General features: G+C 34.6%; 1 long non-coding RNA gene across 3 annotated transcripts in view; it reads left to right on the plus strand.

Annotated features, from left to right (window-relative positions):
- Nucleotides 1-14,356, plus strand: part of LOC134478061 (uncharacterized) — a 194,402-nt gene extending 180,046 nt beyond the window's left edge. For 2 of the 3 annotated variants that reach the window (XR_010050411.1, XR_010050414.1), the window contains one exon: nucleotides 1,427-1,860. This is a non-coding gene — a long non-coding RNA (uncharacterized LOC134478061). Of the gene's footprint in view, nucleotides 1-1,426; nucleotides 1,861-9,334 lie in introns of those variants that run through there. The other variant, XR_010050413.1, reaches the window with a different exon arrangement.
- The last annotated feature ends 1,220 nt before the right edge of the window (nucleotides 14,357-15,576 follow it).

A 15,576-nucleotide genomic window follows, 5' to 3' on the forward strand; every position in this document is an offset into this window, starting at 1 on the left:
CAATTCTTAATTTTCTTAGATTACAAATTTTTCAAGGCCCAAATAAAAATTATTGATATATTCGTTAAACCAGAAAAAAATGCAGCAGTATATACTGCTTTGAAACCTATTTTACCAAATACTGGGATAACAGATTAACATAATTATATATTTAATAACTTTTAAGGTTTGTATATGTTTTATTTTTGCTGCAATGAATATGAGTATATTCATATTTTGTCTAAAATTCAATTTCTCTGTATATATTTATGTGATATTATTAGTATGATTAATACTGTATTATTCTTTCTCTGTGAAGTACCTTAAAGCTTTTGAAGTTAATTTGCAGTACAGGTACATAATTTAACGCGAAGGATAACCTTGTATGCTAATTAAAAGTTTAAATTAATCTGGGTAACAATTCATATTCACGGGAGATAAAGAGGGAAACATTGATTACATTAATCACTAAAGCATGATCCTCTGGCCCTCCTGCAGTATCTATTCAGAGCCATGGAGGTGTGATTTTTTTTCTCCCCTAGCAAAAATAATTCCTGCAGAGTGTAAAACATTTTGTCTGTAATTTCATTTTGCCTCGGTAGTTACCACAATGATTAAGCTTTGATATGATTAGTGGTTTAGACATTAAAAGTGAAATTCTCATTTTATCCCTTAAGAGATATGAGGTAATATAATTTCATAAGTGTTTTGTTTCTGAGTTGGCACCAGGCTGGGGGAAAATGGAGCTGTGGAATGCAATATTCCCTTTCTCATTTTGTCATAATTCTGGAAATCATCCCTCTTCCCTTTATTACTGTATTTTTTGGAAGGATTAAAAGGTGGTCTAAGGAAAAAAGATCATCCAATCACCACAACCATGAGATCGTTTCAAAACAATATTTCTTTCCCACCTCCTGTTAATAGGAAAAACTGGTGTGCTCTGTTTCCTACCCAGTTCCTGCTTTGAAGGACAAGGGCTTAGAATTCTGTTTCGTGTTCACCTATGAACTGATCTATGTATAAAGGATTAAACTTTTAAAATGGGAAAAATTCATAAAATCTTGCTAGTCTTCAATATTTTCCAACCTCAGAGTCCAGTATTTTAAATACAAAATCTGATGAGCATTCACCAATGTTTATAGCCTGGCATCTACCGTAACCGTCAAAATGTAGCATATTTCCATCACTACAAAAAGTTTCTGTAATCAGCCTCTTTCTTTGTTCATTTTCCATGGCAGTCACTAACCTGCTGTTGCTATATTTTTGTCCCTTCTATAATTCAATTCAATTCGATTTGATTCAATTTGATTCGATTCAACCCAATCCAATCCAATCCAATCCAATCCAATCCAATCCAATCCAATCCAGTCCAATCCAATCCAATTTAATGGACTCACAAAGCTTGTGTTGTTTTTTAGTAGTCTTCAGGCTAAATTGAATCTTACAGGTGTCCTTCTAAGAAGAGATTTAAACCTCTGAGAAATACCAGACAACACTGACGGACAACAGGCTGTGTGAGGACACGGTGGAGAGGTAGCCGTCTACAAGTCAAGGACAGAGAAGCCTAGGAGAGACTACACCTGCTAACACCATGACCTGGGATTTAAGACTCTGGAACTGTGAGAGAATACATTTCTATTCTCCAGCCTTCAGTCTGCGGTATTTGCTGTGAAACACCCGGCAAACTGGGTCAATGGCAATCCAATTGTTATAACACAATTTGTTGAGGAGACTGTTTCTTTGCTCCTTTGTCCGTAGTCAGTTAAACACAGGTGTAGAAGTCTATTTCTATTGCATTGATCTATCATTCTATCCTTTTATTAGTGCTGTGTTGTCTTAGTCATTATACTTTTATAATAAATGCTGAAATTGGACAATCCACCAATTTTCTTTATATTCAATTGTATTTTTCTATGTATATTCTTATAAACTATAATATCAACTCCTTCAATCTCACAAAATATACTTTAGAATTTTCTTTAAAAAGCTAAGTGATTTTACAGATAAGTTCAGAAAAAAATGACAAAATCTTGAAGTACTGAATCATATAGTCAGTGTATATAGACTGTAGGATTGATTTGTGACTGAGACAGTCTATTAATGACTCATTTTTTGTTGCTGGCACAAGATACTTCACATAGACAGGTCAAAGGAGGCAGAGTTTATTTCACTCACCATTTCAGAGGTTTCAGCCCCGTGGCTCACTCGCTCCAAGGTGTGGCTCTCGCTGTACAAGGGCTTTGCTGAGGCAGTTGGAAACAAGAGGGTTGGGAAGAGCTGGAGAGGAAGGGATGAGCGACCAGGGATTGTTCCCAAAGTCTGTTCCCCTGGCCTACCCAGACACCCAGAAATGTGCTTTACTAATCTCCTGGCTGTATCTCAAATCAGCCAAGATTAGAATTAAGATTAATCATCACATCAATTAATGTAAATTTCGAACTGAAAAGTTTAGCCAGTATTTAGGCAGGCAAGGACGTTATTGTTATTGTTATTATTATTGTTACTATTATTGTTCTCTCTAAGGTAGTTCTTCCTGCCATCCTAGAATAGGACTTTTGGATGTCAGTAGGGGGTGAGAAAATTGTGGTCAAAACTGTCAAACCTTAGTACATGCAAAATCCCTATGATTTCTTTGAGAAATGATTAAATGTAAGGTCATTGCTTAGACCATGGGGTACTTGGGAAAAAATCCTTTACTATGAATGTAAACATCAAAATGAACAAACAAGAAAGGCAATTTGGAAAGAAGTGTTTATTTTCTGTATTGCAAAAACATTGCTGCAAATTTCCTAGGTTAAGAACCCTGTTTATTATCTTGCAGCTTTAGTGAGTCAAGAGCCCTGGTATATCATGTTAGGTCTTCTGCTTCAGATCTAATGTGGCTACAGTCAGGATATGTGTTGGGTTGAGCTTATACCTATTTGTATGTCTGAAAGGGATAGATTGTATTTATTGGTGGTGCTGGGACAAATGAAGATGGGTTCTGGCCAGCTGACTACAGGTTTGTAGTGGCTGTTAGCATTTGACCTTGGTTGCTAAACATACAAATATTCCCAATATGACTATGTATTTCATCACACAGTACAGAAAATCTCAAGAATGAGTCCACTCACAAGGAATTTATTAATGTACTGTGTCATGAGAGACACAACACAGAGAATGAAAGCTAACGGCCTGTGAGCTAATTACAGTGTTTCCAAACTGTGTATTAAACTAGGACAGACCAAAGTTGTGTCCGAAACTGAACAGGAAGCAGAAGGCTCCAAAAGTGGTTCCTCTAAGAAAAGAAGTACTTGAGGTGTTCAGTATAGTAAATAGGCCAAGTGATGAATGTGCAATTATTAATTGACATGAAAACAAAAGTTGATAGGAGAGGAAATAATTTTAAAGATGAATTCATAAAATTATAATAAAATTATTTTAGAGGTTGTGCAGAATGTGTGACGTGTTTGTCTGGGTTAGAGTGGGAAATAAAATCTAAATCCTCACATGTCATTTTATAGAATCACTAAAAGAATATCTAAAACTATACTTAGTTATAAGTGGAAATATATTAGTTAACAATACGTCATTAACTCCAGCAGGTAATTCACTGCCTGTGAATTCTTACAGTGAAAACATTAACACCTCATTCTGTATACTTCAGTATTGAGTTTGTTGTAGTAAAAATGGTAAATGTCTCAGATTTGTTTAAAGAAATGTGACTTCTTTTCTGAACAACCTCAAAAGACCGTAAGACCCGAAGAATTCTGAGAAGATGGAGAGACTCTTTTGAGGATAGATGGAGCAGGAGGAATACTAGGGCGGACCAGGGGACAGTGAGTGGGTATAACGTTGGGAAAATAAATTTCAGTAATTAAATGAACTCTTGGATCCTTGTGTTAGAGGTAGGAGGGAAATGGAGAAATAACTTCATTAATTCCCTACTGTGCTCAGATGAAGAGAGTTTCCTTCATTTCCTCATGTACTCATACTTCGTTACACTAACGCTGTGAGACAGCCAGGTTTTACCTCACATCCCAGGGAGGCTAATGATGACAAGTTAAATAATTTACTCAGCAAATTGAGCCTCTAAAGTCAGACCAAGGACTGACCAGAAACTTCAGCCATAGACGGCTCTAAAATGAAGTCTTTCCTGGCACCAGCCCTGTGCTGGTAAAGTTTGCTTCACTTATTAAATTGTGCTCCTTATATGCACTTTCTAGATAAACTCAAGTTATTTGTAGGAAAATAGATGCACCATGAGACCATCCTGTTAAATGAAATAAATCAGACATACAGTTTTAAAGAGCTCATGATTACTTTTACAGGAAAGCTACAAAGCACAAATAAATTGAAGAGCAAAATGAAAGGTAACAAGAAACAAGGAGATAGATTTTTTGCAAATGGAAGAGAACTAAGAGATGGAGGGGAGGAAGGGGAAGGAGAAGGAAAGATATGAAAAAATAATTAAGATGTATATTAAGCCACTCTCCACCATGATCATAATTATTATGTACTATGAACATGTACTTTTTTTTTTTTTTTTTTTTTTTTTGTCTTTTTATCGGTACCACGGATCGAACTCACGACTACCTGCTTGCAAGGCAGGCACTTATGCCGCTGAGCTAAATGGCCAGCCCCGTAAAATGTGCTTTCTGTAATCAAGCAGCAGTCATTCACTTAAAAATATGACTCACAAATAAATTTCAGTTTTACTCCTATAAAATGTTCACACCCAGAATTTTATTTCTATTTTTATTAAAGTTGATTCACTGAAGCAGTACAAAATATTACGTTGAATAAGTATAACTTTTTAGCTGCTTAAAGTATTTTTCTAAGTGTAAAAATTGTTTTGTATGCAATTTTTAGCTAACAATATGGCAGTTTTATTTATCCATGAGAGTTGATTAAATCTGAACCCCTGACTTTAGCAATAAATCAATATATAATAGACTGATTAGCATAGTCATCATGCTAAATCATTACTAAAACGAATGACTATCTATAGTTGGCCTCGTATATTATGGATTTTTATGAAGAGAGGGTTTTGTTCTAACTATTGTTCATCGTAGAATCCACATTTTTTTCATAGAAAGTGAGACAAGCATTTTTAGTGAATCTCAAAATGGATTGTGTTAGCCCTCGACACCCTGCATTTATTTCAGTGGGATAAGTGAGGGCGTCAGAGAACAGCAATGGTGAAAAGTTATAGAGAGGTTAATAGTGCATCATGAAACACTCTATTAATCTGTTCTGATACATAAAGAACAGGCTGCAGACAGACACTAGGAAGAAGGACAGCTGGCGGTTCTCCTGTCACAGCATGCGGCAGGCTTTCACCGTACAAGCTGTCAGAAGATGATAACAAGCCACTGCCTCTGGCTTTCTGGGCAACCTCTGACCTTTACTGAAAGCATGAAAACCACAACAAACCACAGGCACACATGCATGTATTTTAATTGGGAGCTTTAGATTTCCAATACGTACATGTAAAATATATTTGTTCTAAAGATAACTGATCATAAACAATTGCATGGTGACATATCTATATCTTTAAGAATATTTTGAAGAGAACTAATGAATCAGCATAATGATATCTCTGACCATAAATTGCCAGATTTTTATAGAAAAGGCAGTCAGAAAATAACTGTCTCTATTCAAATGTACTTTATTTTCTGTAACAGCAACAGTTCTTAAGAGCATTAATGAATTAGTTACAATTTAAAAGAGGGGGTAGTTTTTTGTAAAGCAATAAAGCTCTAGTGTTTACTGAATAAGTGTGTGTGTGTGTGTGTGTGTGTGTGTGTGTGTGTGTGTACTTGTGTACTTTGCACATGCAGGAGGAAGATCTTACTTGTATAAGTGTATAGAGAAAAAGGCTTTGAACTTAGGCAGCCTGACACTTAGCTGTACAGTCAGGAGCAAGCTTGATGGATTCCCTCCAGCTTCTTTACCAATTTCCAGGTCTAGAGTCATTTAACTGAAAGCATGATGGAGAGAGAAAAAAACGACCAGCTGAACCTCAAAACCTTTGCTTAGCATCATAGGCCAGGTTAGTATTTTGCAGATGTTGGATTTCCAAATTAATAATCCTGTTGAAGGCATATAGAGAGCAGCCGCTATTAGATGATGTAATTTAGAATTTGATTTGCTTCTTAGGTTAAGACAAACAAATCTCATTTGCAGTGTAAAATGTCGAGCATCATGAAAATAATGCCTTCTGTTTGCTCCTTCACTCAAGGGCATTTTACAGAATTAGAAGTCAAGGTCACTGTGACAGTCACCATATGCAGAAAACTGCATGCAAAGACCACATTTTGAAGCCTCCATTTTTCACTTATTAGGTGATGGCAAGCAGTATCCACGCTAGTGGAGGTATTTGTGGCTTTGCGTTGTGTTGGGAGAAACAGAATCCCCTGATATTACAGCTGCACTTTTGATTTGTCATTTATTTGCAATAAATAGAGGGTGGTATGCTAGTTGCTATGGAAACCGGCTCTTCTTGGAGCAGTGCAAGACCTTTAAGCATGTTGGAAATTGCTTCCTTCTCATTATGTTTCTGCACTGCAGAAGGTGTAGTGCGCAATTAAGTAGAAATGGAGGTTTAATTAAAAAATTAAATTACATTTTTTATGTTGTCCTTTGTGCAATATATGCTTAAGTAGTTGAGCACTGCTACATGCAAGGCTGGCTGGGTGTGTGTTTTGGAAAGAGAAGAGGATCATAATCCTACTGCTCTGTGTGTGTTTGTTCATGTACAGGCGTGCGTGTAGATGTGTGTATGCACGTGCGTGGGTATGTACGCATGCAACAAAGAGTTACGATGATCTTGGTCATAGCTGTTTGTAACCAACAATGTCAGTTCTGCCTGGAACATTGCTAAAAGCATGAAAGGCTATAAAAACAAAACTAAGGTATAGTATTTGAATTTATTTATAGGATATAAACTTATATCAAGAGAGTTAACTATTATATTGAGACAAAAAGACAAGCCTTGAGAAATATCTAAGAGATGATGTTTTATGCTAAACTAGAGAAAATATCAAATTTATATATAGTCAGGAACTGGAAATATGGAAATTAGAAACAAGAATATAGGCATTTGAAATAGTCAAAATATAAAGAAAAGAAGCCAGTGAATTTACAAAAATAAGTAAGTATAGCTTATTAAAAAGAAGTGGTATTTATTAACTTCCAACATGATATGTTTATTATTTACTTGTATGTATTCATACTCTAAATATCCATATATATATATATATATATATATATATATAAAATTCAGAAGGGATCCAAAGATTAGTTATAACTGTATATTAAAACCTTACCCTTTTATAGCTCTTTGCAGTATGGCAAGGGTCACCACATACAGCCATTCTGTGCTCTCTGAACAATTCTGATGTAATCAGTGCAGAGCAGTTATTAATTCCATTGTATACATAAACAACCTGTGTATAGTTACCTTGGTAACCTGTGGACTATCAGGGAATCAGCGGCTCCTGACTTCTCATGTCTTTCCATTTCTAGATAAACTTGCAAAATGTATTCTGTTTTCTGTTGACTAATGAGGAAGATATCATATTTAGAAATGCAATTTATGTGCTCTTCGGAGTAACAGAAAATGATCAGTGAAGTGTGCTTCAAAATTAAATTTCTTATTTTTCTAATTATTTATTGCACATATTTATTTCTCATGCATCTGAACTGAGTTTTCTGGCTGAGTTCCAATATATTTTCCTTGATTTGATCTGTATGTAAATCAAAACATCCCCACTACTGTGATATACAGCGTTGCTATTTCTGTGGGTATGTGTCCACTTAAGGAGGTGCTATTTATGTTTAGTAGTTCTCTGCTCAATCAGCTGCTTACTGTTGAGGAGCCTTGTGGTGATGGAGCCTCGTGCTATAAAAAGATTGCATGGAGAACTGGAAAGAGATTGCTCTGTAATGACAGGAGCCCTGTTGGTAGTGAACAGCTGCTGGCTCAGCAGTCTTGGGACTTCCATGAGGCTGCTATGAATATGTTCACAGCATGCTGGGGCCGACTGCATGCTGCTAAAGTGCTCCATGTCCAAATCCTGGTCTGCTGTGGGGCGTCGGCTTCATCCTGCTTAATGCAGAGAAGCTGGTACAGAAGGTACTTTAGGATCTGTCAAATAAAAATTATACCTTCAATGTCTAATCAATGGCTTCATCATATCCTCTGTAAAAGTGAGCACTTTGTAAATATTATGTAAGTTCCTTTTTTTCCTGGATTATCAAATGGGAAGGATCTCCTTTATCAAAAATAACTGGTTCAGTAGCTATATTTCCAAAGGGGAAAAAGAAATTACTTTAAGAGCTACTTTCTCATGTAAAGTTTTAATAAGCTCTTTGCTCCTGACTGAGATGACAGTTTTGCCAGATGTCAACAAACTGGAAGGTGTAGATGCCTAGACTTATTATTGTCATTATCATTAAAATTAATCTATGCAGTGCACAAATCCTACTTTCAGTTCAGAGAATTTCTGAGGGATCAGTCCATGTATCTGACCACAGGAACACAGCAACAGTCGGTCCATTATTTTGGGTGCTCTGCTTAAACTTTGTCTCTAAGAAGAACAGAATGCTATTGGGTTCTTTCTTCATTTTTATTTTCTTATCTAAATACTGTCAGAAGAGCTGAAAATATTTAGCATAATTTTGCCTTTACTGCATAGGTTTGCTTTCCCTAATACTGAGTTTTATATAAATGGGGTTGTACAGTGCATATTGTGTGCTTGGTTTCTCTCACTCAAGATTTTGTGTGTATGATTCACTGATGTTTTTGTAATTGTTTTTCATTTATATTACTGTATATTATGCCATCATGTGAGCATACTCCAGTTTATTAAATCCTTTTCCCTTAGATATCCATTGGTGTATTTCCAGCTTTGGAGAGCTATGGAATTTATAGTACACTTCTTTTGGAACAAATCTATGAATTTGGATTAGTTACCTTCCAGTGGAGTTACGAGCTTGACATGTTTATCTTCAGTAATGCTACAGAAAAATTTGCAAAGTAGTTGGACACATTAAAGTCCTATAAGCAATGAATAAGAATTACAATTTCTCAGGGGTAGGAGGTGAGTTAACTCAATGGTACAGTGCTTGCCTAGCATGCTCAGCACCCAGAGTTCAACCCCAAGCATACCAAAAAATAAAAATAAATAAATTGTTACAATTGTTGTTTTTTTTGGTTGTGCTTTAATTTTAGGTGATTGAGTGACTGTTCAGTGTATGATTCTGATTTTTATTTTCATTGCACTGATTACCAATAAAATCAAGAAAATATTTGGCAATTCAGATATCTTTTTTTTAAATGTCTGTTTTTTTTTTTTTTTTTTTTCTAAAGGAACCATGGTTCCAGCGCCTGTTCAAAGTCTCAGGCCTCGGAACTGTGCCAGTCTCTGGTATGAGTCTGCACTGGAAGGCTGAAGAAACTGGGACTGACCTCAAGGGCAAGGACAGCAAAAGATGCACCCGCGCAAGTCCACTGGAGCCCTTCCAAACTGAGCACCCTTCTGTTCTTCGCCTTTTATCCCATCCGGGGTACCAGCCTGCCGGATGCTGCTCACATCACATCCGGAGCGGGTGTTTCTCCCTGGGTTTGTTGGCCTACATGCTAATCATCTCTGAAAACCCTACAGACACACTCAGACTTGAGTTTTATTAATCTGGTAGATGTTTTCTAATCCAGCCCAGGTGATGTAGCATAATTAGTGGTCACATGAAAATATCCTTCTGTTACTGTCATAATAGATTCTTTTCACTTGTGCCTAATATTTTAAATTTTCTATTCTATAAGAAATCTTTACAATAATTTAAAAAAACTTGTTGATATTTGAATAAGATTTATTGCATTAGCTTTCCATATGTAGTTATAAAAACATTGGTTTATGTTAAGTGATATTAATTTAAAAAAATCTATGGAAGATTCCTTGTCTTACAAAGATAAACATTTGATCCAGAACCTTCTATTGAAAAGTTCATCTCTGCATTTCTGTGTCTTCTTTGTTATAAATGGAGCAATCATGTGTGGGTGGGTTTGTTTCTGTGTTTTCTCTATGCGTGTGTGGCACTGGGGAATTGAACCTAGTGTCTTTGCATTAATCTACATCTCTAGTACCTCTTTATTTTTTATTTTGAGACAACATTTTTCTAAGTCTTCTAAGAGCTCAAACTGGGATAGAATTTGCCAGTAATTTGCCTCAGCCTTCTGAAATGTGTTTACAACCATAGGCCATCATGTATATATACATATATATATTGGATCTGGGATATATATTTGTACCTGGGATACAATTGTGCTTGCCAGGCAGGCACTTGTGCTGCTGAGCTAAACCCCCAGCCCTAGATATTTTACTAATACAATACTTACTTTATCTTTTTAAATCTATTATGAGACTTTCTATATAGTAAAGTAAATTTTCTAAATTTACATTTCTTTTTTAACATTTTTGAGGTGATTTGGGCTTTTTTGTATTTTCAGATAAAATTTGAGTTCAAATTTCCAGTTTCTCCAGTGAAACTTGCTGATATATTTATGTGGATTGCTTTTATTATTAAGATTTATCTTTGATGTTTAATATATTTACAATCTATGAGAATTTTACATTCTTCATTTATTTACTTGGTGGTGCCTCAGATCAAGTAGGACCTGATAATTCTTCAAATAAATAATTCAGGATCCATTTGACAGATATATAGATACAAATTAACTTTGTCTTTGATTTCACACTGCACATTAAAATCTACATTTAGAGGCCTGAATGTACAAGGTAAAAAATTACACTACATAAAATAATGCCTTCAATTCTGTTTATGACCTTATGATGCAAAATATATAGTTTAAAAATGTTTCTTAAAACGAGTCACTGGATGCACTTAACAAAAAGGAAAATATTTAATAAGAGCTTGGTTCCTCTACGGTTTAAGTTTTTTGGTTATTTAAGCAGTTACATTTGTTTATCTTCCATTGCCCCCTATCCAAAGCTGTCATGTTACTCTGTATCATTAGCTCAGAGAAAAAAAAAAACATTCAAAATTTCAAGCATAGTTTCTATTAAATGCACTTTTTTTTGTACAATCTTAAAGTGAAAAAAATGTTAAATTAAACCTTTGCAAGTGTGAAGTTGTAACAGCAATGTTACGTGTGTAGGAATTAGAAAAAACTACTCAAAATATATTGTACATAAAGTTGTCTTTCCCAAAATATATGGAAAACTACAAGTGTTTTAAAAATATAATACAACAACTTGCTCGAAGTCTTTCATACTTGTTACATAAAAGAATATCAAATACATGAAAAGTTTTCATCTGCAAAAAGTGAGATAAAGCAATAAATGATATTCACTATAATTTTAAAATTAAAGAATGTTTATATTAAGCACTGACAAAATATGGGGTGACACAATATCTCTCCTACACAAATATATTCAGGAAAATTTATTTATTTTGGCTAAGTCTCATAGGAAAATTGTTCATTATTACCTCCTAGAGTTGAAAAATATACAAAATCCCTATGGACTAACATGCTCTTTCAAAAGTATTTATCTCATAGATACCTATATAATTGTGAATGGGGATAAAAGAATTAATTTCTTTAGTCACAGAATAAAAACAACTGTAATGTACTTTAGTGTTAGAAGATGTTAAACATGTATGTTAATACAGAGCAGTCTTGCCTAGTGATGTGAACATGTTCTCTTAGAACTTTTAGATGTAAGAACACTTAAGAATGTAGGAAATAACACGTTGAGAAAACATAATTGCAAAACAAAAGAATATTGTTTGTGTGATTTGGCATGTGCTGGGTACAAAAGAAGCCAAAACTACATTTTGGCCTTAGACATTAAGGCAGTCATGAGATTTAATGCCAAGGCCAGAGGAAAGCTTCATGATGCTGCCGCCATCTTGCTTCTTGATTTGGGCTGTGACTACACCTGTGGGCACATTCAATTTCAACTAAATTTGATGCGCAAATTGTGAGATTGTGTTAGTATGTTTGAATGATGCACATGAAAGTATATAATTGTGTATATATTTTATAAAACAATCTGCAGAACATAATTCTTATGTTTTTCATGTAATTATTTAAATGTGCTGATACCACACTGAGCAAAATATAATTTTATTCTCCTAGAATACATTTTTACTGTATTGTGTATGATTTCATAAATATCTAGTAGAAGTCTAAGTTGATAGATGGAAAAGATACAGACACTCCATGATAGTGACTGCCTCTGGGGCAAAGAGAAAAAGATGGTGTTTGTGAGGGAAATAAAAGGGTTAGTCCACCATAGATCAAATAGCTCATGCTGCAAAATGATGATATAGTTGATTTATAGATTTATTAGTTCATGATGGTTGGTACCTGCTTGTCTTCATGTCCTCCTAAATGTTCTGCCAATGAGAGAGACTTTCATATAAAACAATTCAAAAATACACTTTTTCTAGGCATTAAGAGTCTATGTGCAGTACAGAATAAATCAAAACAAAAACATAAAACTAAAAATTTTAAACGGGACTTTATTGGTTGAAGTTCTCTACAGGAACAGAATAAATAGAAAAATACATAATTGCACAAAAAGATTAATTAGGCTTACAAGATTCAAGGCAGGAGAGTCCGCCATGGTCACCTCTGTGCTGGAGACAGAGGATCCAGGAGCAGCTCAGCCCATGGAGATGAAAGCCACAGAATAAGAGAAATCAAGGGGTGACTTTCAATCCAAAAAAAAGATCCAGGAAGCTCATTGGAGAGTCCTCGATATACATCTATTTTGGAAGCCTGGAAAGACTGAAGACATCTCCAGGCAATGGAAACAAAGGACACACTCACTAAGTCTACAGGAGTTCTTCAAAATGCACCAATTTCCTTTTTGCATTTTTATTCCATCTAGGCGACAGGTCTATCGATGGTGCCATCCACAAATGGGATGGGCCTTCCTGCATCTGTTTACAGGCCAACAATATCGGAAACACTGACACACCCAGAACTGTGTTACACTAATCTGTTAGGTGTTTCTGAACCTAGTCAAGTGGGCACACCACATTCATGGTCACAGGAGCACATCATCTAGTGTCAAAGGGTCACAACTGGATGAGCTGTGATGAGTGCTTTGATAGAGATTAATAAAAGCAGCAAGCAGGAACAATGATCATGAAGTTCTTGGCAGGCAATGTTGGGAAATTTGAATTTAAAGAGTAGTTCAAAAAGTTTGAGGAGTGTCTACTTTGTGTTTAGAATCACTTTTGTGGACTGTAGCGTATGTACTGTACTGGACAGGGAAAAACTGCAAGAGCAAGAAAACAAAAAGGAAGAGTGAAGGAGAAGTCTAGCAGAGGAATAGTACACGACAGGACTATGAAGTCATTTTATGAATGAAGGCATTTGGACACTAAAGAGAAAAATAAAACATGAAGATACTCCACATGATCAATGGCTGACTGGGAGCATTTGAATCATGGAGTCTAGAGAGGAGTTCTAGAGAGGAGTCCAATTGCGTGAGGAAGAGACCCTGATGAAATTTAATGGGGTTCTCTGTCCCAACACTATCTCTGATCACTGAGATCAAAGTGTAAAGGGATTAAAGAAAAGGAACCCCAACTGGGTTAAAATATTCCAAATCTAATGAGATTCAAATGTAATTATTAACACTTTATATTTTCAGTCGCACAAATAATAAATAGCTTATAAGCACAAAATACATCCAATAAAAATTAATCTTTGTAGCCCTCGCCTTCACCTCTGTAAAAGGTAGTGGTGTTTATGAGATGTGGGGGAACAAATAATTACATTTTTCAATCTAGTTTAAACAGTAACTTAGTTTGGGTTAGTTTTATGTGAGAAAATATTTTTATTAATATAACATTTGTATATATTTATGAAGTGTAATATGAAATTCTACATTTGTATACAATGTGATGATCAAATTAGGGTAATCAACATTTCGATTCCTGAAGCCTTAAACCATTTCCATGTGTTGAGAAACTTTGGATTCTTTTTTTGTAGTTATTTGAAATGTGGTGCACACTCTGCTAGACTCTATGACTATCTAAGTGCACTTTGATATCTGTACCTAAGCTCTCGTCATCCTTATTTTGTTTGCTCTCAGTCACCTATTTTACTCCTTTCTTTTTAGACAAATTTTCCTAGCTCCCAAATTTTAAAGTATTTAACATTCAAAATATTATGTTATCTTTGATGAATTAACAGAAATCATTTTTTTCATACCTGTGTCTTGTAATCTGAACAACTACCTTGAAGATCACAATATGCAATATATTAATTTTGTTAATGTCCTATTTTGTTTTGAAATTCTGTACCATTGTTTTTATTCTGTTTTTAATTTTAAAATAAAAAATATTACGTTCATTCCTCTTATCTTCAACCTTTTATTTTTCCTGAGTAAAGGAAAAAGAAAATCTTCTTGGTAAGTTTTATTGTGATATTTTGTTGTACAAAGCTTGGTGATCCTCAGTATGGAGCTCAAACTTGTCTAAAGAATTGAATTTTTTTCTGATTTTTGCATCTTCAGTGACCATCAAGGGGACTACTGTTGTTACATTTTGGAAATAGATGAAAGGCTTGCATCAAAATATTTGCTACCACATACAAATATTTACATTAGACAAGATAGCTATTTGAGTGACATGTTTTAAAATGGACATTATGTTGTAATAACACATACATGTCCTTGATGAATGTAAGAAGACATTTATCTAATAAATTAAAATTTAGCTAAAATAGCTTTGAAATCATTATGTTTTGGATCCACAATAGCAATTAATCAATCTTTTAAATAACTTACACCAAATTTACTTCTTTTAAACATAAGGTATTTTCCAAAAATAATTCTCACTTCGAATTTAGACTTCTGCAACGTTAATTTACCCATGGACATGGAATAAAATATTATCTGTGCAAATAGGCAACACAACTGTTGAGCACAATAATAAAAGGCATAATTTCATTGAATCAGTTTAAATAGACTATGTTTAATATACACTAAAAATTCCAAATAAAAAAGTATAAATTGAGAAATCAACTGAAGACTGTTGGAAAATATATCGAATTGTCCTTATGGGAACAGGCAAAGTGATGTACCATATGTTAGCAATAACTAAACAGCAGTCAAATATTTTTAACTTTTATGCAAATACTGTATGTGGGTTCTCTGGTGACAAATGGGGAATAAATTTTAATTCCTTTGTATTGTTAGAAGTACACCCCAGCATATAGAGGTAGCTGGAATTCCTTCATCCAATGGACTCCCTTTTCACACAAACAATAAGATAAAACATGTGAACCCCTTTTGGACTCCAGAGTTGAATAAATTCAGATCGCATGAAGGCAAAAAAGATAGTCCATGACCCTTTTGTGGGTACTTATTTTTCAAAATAGTAAAATTTTGAGGCTTGGGATGTGACTTGGTGGTAGAGTTCTTGTCTTGAATTTTATAAAGCCCTGTATTAGAACTTCAGCAATAAATAAATAAGTAAATAAAAGATAATAAAATTTGACACAAGTGAATATAACTTAAGAAAACAAATAGATCATTGAGTTCCTCTACCTTAATTAATTTCTATAAAATA

This window comes from Cavia porcellus, unplaced genomic scaffold, assembly GCF_034190915.1.
Source record: "Cavia porcellus strain 051 isolate PalLab524CR breed Dunkin Hartley unplaced genomic scaffold, mCavPor4.1 scaffold_11, whole genome shotgun sequence".
In the NCBI taxonomy this organism is placed as follows: Eukaryota; Metazoa; Chordata; class Mammalia; order Rodentia; family Caviidae; genus Cavia; species Cavia porcellus.